Source organism: Lactuca serriola, chromosome 7 (assembly GCF_051521515.1).
Source record: "Lactuca serriola cultivar US96UC23 chromosome 7, Lser_US96UC23_V15, whole genome shotgun sequence".
Classification (NCBI taxonomy): Eukaryota; Viridiplantae; Streptophyta; class Magnoliopsida; order Asterales; family Asteraceae; genus Lactuca; species Lactuca serriola.
This window is the reverse complement of record NC_136414.1, coordinates 24,880,887-24,888,064: the sequence shown is the minus strand read 5'-3', so window position 1 is coordinate 24,888,064 and position 7,178 is coordinate 24,880,887. Positions and strand designations below refer to the sequence as shown.

The 7,178-nt window shown below is 34.8% G+C and overlaps 1 pseudogene; it reads left to right on the top strand.

Moving 5' to 3' along the window:
- The first annotated feature begins 3,973 nt into the window (after positions 1–3,973).
- On the top strand, positions 3,974–6,496 carry LOC145063804 (importin beta-like SAD2; annotated as a pseudogene).
- Positions 6,497–7,178: the final 682 nt, after the last annotated feature.

Below are 7,178 nucleotides of genomic sequence, written 5' to 3'. Positions count from 1 at the left end.
ACCCATTCAATCACCATTTTATAGGCAATTTCCTTAAACACCCCTTATAGACCAGCTTCGTGAATGAGGCCTACTAACGGTAAGACTGACTTTTACTCATACATATATATAATGTTAGACTTTTAATGTTATATATAGTATAGGGTGTATTTTTATACTTTCAAAATACTAAGTGGTCTAATTTAACAATTATACTTTTAATTCAATTAAATTGTAGACCTAAAATTTTATGGATTTATTAAACCTCTTTTAATTATACACCTTAATTAATTAATAAAACCATAAGGGTGTGATTTGAACTTTTTTAAAACTATGCTAGGGTTTTAGAATTTAACATTCCTAATTAAACTTTTAATCAACTTTTAAATTCCAAAACTTGAGGGCAAGTTTTGAAACATTTTGAACACATTAGGGTTTAGAATTTAAATATACATCAAAATTAAACTATTTAATCAAAATTTAAATTCCAAAACTTGAGGGCAAGTTTTGAAACCTTTTTCAAAACATTAGGGTTTTAACTATTTAAATTTCAAAACAACAAAACTTTTGGGTTCAAATTTAAACTATAAAACCTAAAGGGCAAACAATGAAACTTTTCATAACAACAAGGATCAAATAACAAATAATTAAAATTAACATTTAATCACATAATTATCCATATTTGATTTATTTAATGATTTCTTGCAAAACAATTTATCAATTTAGTCAAAATAATTAATCAATTATCACATAAGGAAACAATTATCTTATTAATTGATAAATATCTTCAATTAGATCAAAATTATAGTCAAATATATCATATAATCGGATTAATATTGATCTAACATGATAAGGTAACTATCCATAAGCAAAAATAGCAAGAAATCCCGAAATACCCTCCATCTGACGAGTTGACTCGGCGAGTCAGGCTTGGACTCGGCGAGTCTGCATGGACTCGGCGAGTTCAACCATGGACTCGGCGAGTTCAGCCATGGACTCGGCGAGTCCAGCCTCCAGAAACCCAAAAAACTAATTTTCCAGTTATACAATGCATCAATACAATTGAAACCAAGCTAGGCTCTGATACCACTGATGAGTTTTGGTCATAAGACATCCTATGTGCTCATACAAACCCTAATGCTTGGATCTAGGTTTCACTATTGTACATGCTTTGAATCCAAGACTATAAACCCTAATTCTAGCATATGGAAATCAATATTAACATATAATTAGGTTTATGATATTACCTTGATTGTTATGTAGCAATAACAATCCCAATTCCTCTTTGAATTGACTTTAGAAGGCTTAGAGTCACAAGTGTCACTCCTCTAATGGCTTACAAACACCAAGAGCAAATGGAGAAGGTATAAAGAGAGAGGAGAGAGGTTAGAATTCGTCCTAAGGACTTCTTGGGAAGGGTTGGCCGAATTCATAAGCCTTAGGGGGTTTATATAGGTGTAAAGATTAGGGTTTTAGTCCTTATCCTTATCTAGTTGCTTGCCCACCAAGCAACCATAAGATAAGTCTTAGAAACCCTTATCCTAGTCAAATTCTAAGGCATTATCACCTTAAATTCGTTCACCCCATATATAAGATAATCCTTACCTTATTTTGTAACTATCACATAATTACAATTCAGCCCCTCTAGTTTAATTAATTACACTTGATCACAAAATTAATTCTTAATTAATTATTGACCAATATTAATTAAACAAATATGATTTCTCCTTTAATATATAATTCTTATAACATATTAATAAATCATAATAACCTCTCTCTCTATTTATTTCTCCAATCAAGTTGCTTTGGTGAAGGCAACCCAAAAGGACCATGCACCATCGGGTCAAGTACATACCAAAATAGTTATGGACTTAGACACTAATCCAACAATTACATGTGCGTGCTTGTTATTTTTTTTGTGCATATGGTGACATAGTGTGGTTGGGTTGAGGCAGCACTACTTTGTGTTGTAAGCCAACATACTCTGGAGCAGTCCGACTATATATTGCAAGCTTGGGAGCGGTTCATCTTTATGTTGTAGGCTCATGATAAGGTGGTTAGGTTGAGGCGGTAATGCTTTGTGTTACAGTCTAACATATCCGGGAGTGGTCCAACGATATGTTGCAAGCTCGGGAGTGGTCCAACTTTATTTTTTAGGCTCAGTATAATTTTGTTGGGTTGAGGCGGTATTGCTTTGTGTTGTAGAACAACATACCAAGGAGCGGTCCAGCTATATGATGTAGGCTCGGGAGCAGTCTAGATTTGTGTTGTAGGCTCAGGAGGCGGTCCATCCCTGTGTTGTAGGCCTAGTGTGCATGCATAATATGTGTATTTTTGTGTGTGGTGTTTTAGGGGAACTCACTAAGCTTTGTCTTATAATTGTGGATTACATGTTTTTTAGATACTTACAGGATGGCGAAGGGGGGACTGTGCACACACATATCAATGCGTTTATGAATCGAGATTCCGTATTGTTCTCCTCATAACTCTGATTTTGAATTATAGTTTATGAACAAATGGTTGACTGTAATGTAACTTTATAAAAATGGGTGTTTATTCTTTTTTAAAATAAAAAAATTCATTCTAGAATTTGGGACGTTACAACCTGTAGAAGTGTTCAAACAACCCTATATCCATCATCTCCACTGCACACCAAAACCTAGCCTCTCGAGTATGTCATCAAGAAAGTCCCAGCATACCAAGTCATACGCTTTCTCTAAATCTACCCTAAAAATCATAGTCATTTTTTTCCTTAGCTTTACACCAAGACATAACCTCGTTCAAAATCAAAGGGTCATGATCTAAAATTTGGCGATCACAAACAAAAATTGTTTAACGCTCGTGTTTTCTGCTTGGTGTAATTATAAAATATGAATTTACGTCCACTACTAGAATATAGGCCTTTAATGACGCGCAAGCCATGACACACAGTGATTTACGATACGCAAAAGCATGTGCCCTAAAAATAATGCCATCTCTTAAAACATTTGAATGATTTAGGACGCGTATTTTTACGTGCCCTTAAAATTAGTGTAAAAAAAACACGGAGGGCACCCAGTATAAAAGGCGTGTCGTCTGATCCTGTCGCTTTATAATTTTTAAAAAGAACGCGCCTTTAGACTATTTATGTTATCCAAAAAATCATTGGGACCATTTTCTAGGGTTTTGTCAATGAGGGCTCTCTACCACGTTCTACATCAACTCTCCTCCTGAAACTTTCAACAACGTTCTCTACCTCGAATCACCTCCTGCCGGCGACCTCGACTCATCTTTTTCTGCATCGCCAACTTCTTACCTTCCCATGATCCGCCAATCAGATTTGATTTACCAAAGCTTGGGGCTCCGACATGAGTTCTTCCCTTTTTGTTGTATCTTAACAAATTATATTCCTATTATCAAACCATGTTAGAACCCTAATTCCAGAAGAATCCAATTGGTTCTTCTTGTTTCATCAAAATCGGAGCAGATGTTGGCACTGTGCTTAAGGGCACATCATACTAGAGGGAAATTTTAAGGGAATTTAAGGTATTTTCAATAAAATTAGTTCTAGGGCTTCCTATATTGTGGAGAAAGGAAACAGCGTGTTTCTCTGTGGTGATGGGAACAACACACTCTGATGCACACACCCACACGCTCTTTGTCTGGTGAGTGTGTACGATAGCGACAACAAGAAAAACCGAGAGAGGTTAAGGGATCGATTTAGGAGAGGAAAAAAAGATATGGGAGAGAGACATGGTTAACAGAAGCATCGATCAAGAAAGAAGGCAACAACAAGGTCGTTGTTATTGTCGCTCCCGACAAAACAACAGTTACAATGGCCGATGGAAGATGGAAAATAAACAAAGTAATTGAAATTGATGAGAAGCATCCCCAAACATTCTGATTTCCTTCTATTCAACAGACTTTTGGAGGTACTTTCTAAGCTAAAGTTTGAATTTTGAATATAGATAGGATATTTCATGTAATCGGAGTTGAGGAGAAGCCGTGAGGAAAGATGTCTTCGATTGATCTGGAATCTATCTCAGAGGCAACATCAGGAGCTATTGGAGCTGTTTTGAGCACAACCATCTTGTACCCTCTTGACACCTGTAAAGCTAAGTATCAGGCATAGGTTCGCTCTCATGTCCAACAAAACTACAACTAATTTTTGTTCTTGAACTTCCCTAAATTCATCTGTTTTGATTGATCTGATTCTTGTTATGCTGTTGAACTTGATTGATTGATACATCAACTGTTGTCAAGGCTGATGCAAATAATTGCATTCGTGGATCATCAGGTTTGTAGTCTTATATTGATCTAGATGACTAATCACTAATTGCTTGTTGAGTATTACTTTCTTAATTTTTTACTTATCTGAATTTGTAATCTAAAACAGAAAGAAAGAAAGAAAAAATGGGATGAAAAGAATCAAACAAAAGTTTCCCCTATCTTTAGAAGCAAACAAAAGTTGATGAGTTGATTTAAAAAAGGACTCGTTAAGACCTACAAGATAGAGTTGATTATTTAAAGAAGCAATCAGATGTGAGTGATATATCTCTTTGATTAAAGTTATTCTTTTTATTCTTATTTGTATGTAGTTGTACTTATTTACTTGTTCTTTATATGTGTTAGAGCTATGAAGAGAAGGGCCCTGTTATTGATGTTGTTGTATGGCATGATGGAAAAGTCTGGAGGGTTGCTCTTGACACACCAAGTCTCGAGGATGATCCAAAATGTGGAAAAGTTGCTGATTTTGTCCCCTTAACTAATTTTAAGTATACATTCCTTCTTCACATATTTGATTTTAATTTCTATTTTATAAATACATATACTGACAATTTATTTTCCAGGATTGAACGAAAGTACGGTGCTAATTAGACATGTGTACTTTTGTGACCAATGTTTACTATGAAGGTTCTATTTTTAGTATAGTTACTGATATCTCGCCACATGGAACTCATGTAGCTGGCATTGCAACCACTTTCCACCCACAGAATCTCAGGGAATCTTCAAAATGAAATCATGATGGTGTTTGCACGTAGCAGAGTGACCATACTTGAAATGCCTTCAGGTGCAAGTTGTAAGTAACATAAATCTACCCGATTAAATAGTCTTTGCTATATTTGTTTTAGGAAGAAACATAACATACATTGAAGAAGTAAAAGTTGATCTTGTTCATTTTTTCATGCTAAAAGACCTTTTCTTAGTTGTTATCATTACTTTTAAACACAAGATGAAGATGGTGTTATTATTTATGCAGATTGTTGATGCACTTTACTATAATGCCCCGTTGACTCTGAACATATTTCATCAAATGCGTGTGGCTATAGAAGTTTTAATCTTTGGTTCTAGATGTTGCAACAAACGAAAAAGAGTGGTGTGCGTGCCAACTTTAAGAGGTTAGTTTTAAGCATGTTCCTTTGCTTCCTGTTTCTTATGATGCAATAGAATAGATGATATTGTTTATTATGCGTTTCAGGGCACATGATAAGAAAGTGTGTTGTTTGGGTCTAACATCTCTTCTTACACTTCCTCCGGATTAGTTGCCAGGCGAGTTCTTGGAGCATGTTTTCAAGGCAATGCTTGAGCTGCTTGTTGCTTACAAGGACCAAGTAGCAGGTTTCACTTGCTTCTTTTATCTCATGTTCTCTGTGTGCATCACAAACAGGCTTTTTATCATTAATATTATATATTCTTATTTATTTTAAAATTTTATTTACGGTCAGAAGCTGCAAATGAAGATCCTGAAGAAGATGATGATGACATGGATGATGGTTTGGAAACCGATGATGATGATGATGATGGGGACATAGGATTCGATGCAGAGGATGGTGATGAAGCCGATAGCTTGAGACTCCAGAGATTGGGTGCACAGGTTAGGTTTCAAATATTTGTGTATTTATTTATTTATAATAGAGAAAAAAAGAATCAAGAGTAAATCTATATGGGTGTACGTACTCAGGCAAGATCATTCCGCCCAGATGATGATGACGATGATGACTTCAGCGATGACGAGGATTTGCAATCACCTATTGATGAAGTCGATCCATTTGTTTTCTTTATGGATACTGCAAAAGGTATTCTTTTTCCTAAAACTGAAACTGAAGCTAAAAAATTTGGATTTTTGTTTCTCATTTGTATAAAGCAATTGATTTTCAGTTGCTTAAATCAAAATATAAATAGCAGTTGCCTTGGACCAAAAAACACAAGTATAAAAAACAATTAATTCGTTTCAAGTTTGAACAGGGTTGATTTTGAAAAAGACAATTGTTAATCTTGAATATGTTAGCAAAAACTATTGTAAAACTTTATTTCAAGAGGAAAAAGTTGAAAGATTTTTTAGAGTTATATAAATTGTAATTCACGTGTACAGCCCTACAAGCTTCAGAGCAAATGAGGTTCCAGAGGCCGTCGCAGACACTTGACTTCCGGTATCAGGCACTTGCAAATGGTGTTGCTCAACATGTTGATCAAGAGGAGATTAGACATCCAGAAAGAGAAGATGGAGAAGGCCGCCACTGCATCAGTTGCCTCCTGATCCATGTCAACATCATTCAACAATTACACCATTTATGATAAAGCAATTACACAATTTCGTTCTAAAGCTACACATGAGGAATGGCTACAAAAAGATATTGATAAGTATAACAAGGTTTTGTCCTCAAATGAGAAACAGGTAATCATTACATTACATATATACATATACATGAACAGAAATAATGTTTGTGAGATCTTAACTATAAAATGGTTTCCTTTTGTTATATTATAGGAGAATCTACTGATTGGAGTATAAACGAAAGTATATCTTTGTTCCTTTTTGTTTTTGATTGGAGTATAACAGTATTTCATTTTAAATGTATTAGATGCTGATTTTTTTAAACCTTTTTAGGGCTTTATGGGGGACAGAAAGTGAAATTACAGCTGAAATCGATCATCTTAAATCAGATTTGTGAAAGCAGAAAAAGCCTTGGATCATGCTACTCTTGGGGTATGTTAATACTTAATACATTTGTACTTATCATTATTGAATGCATCTTTGTTTCTAGAAGATTTGAATGTTGTCATATTCATGAAGGTTTAAATGTAAGCTTATATTATTATTTTTATCATACAAATAACAGGATATAAGGAGGGGAATTAGTATGGTTAGAAGAACCTACAGAGAGTACAACATTATTGGAGTGTTTGGTTCACTATATCGAGTTGTTTGAATGTGATGA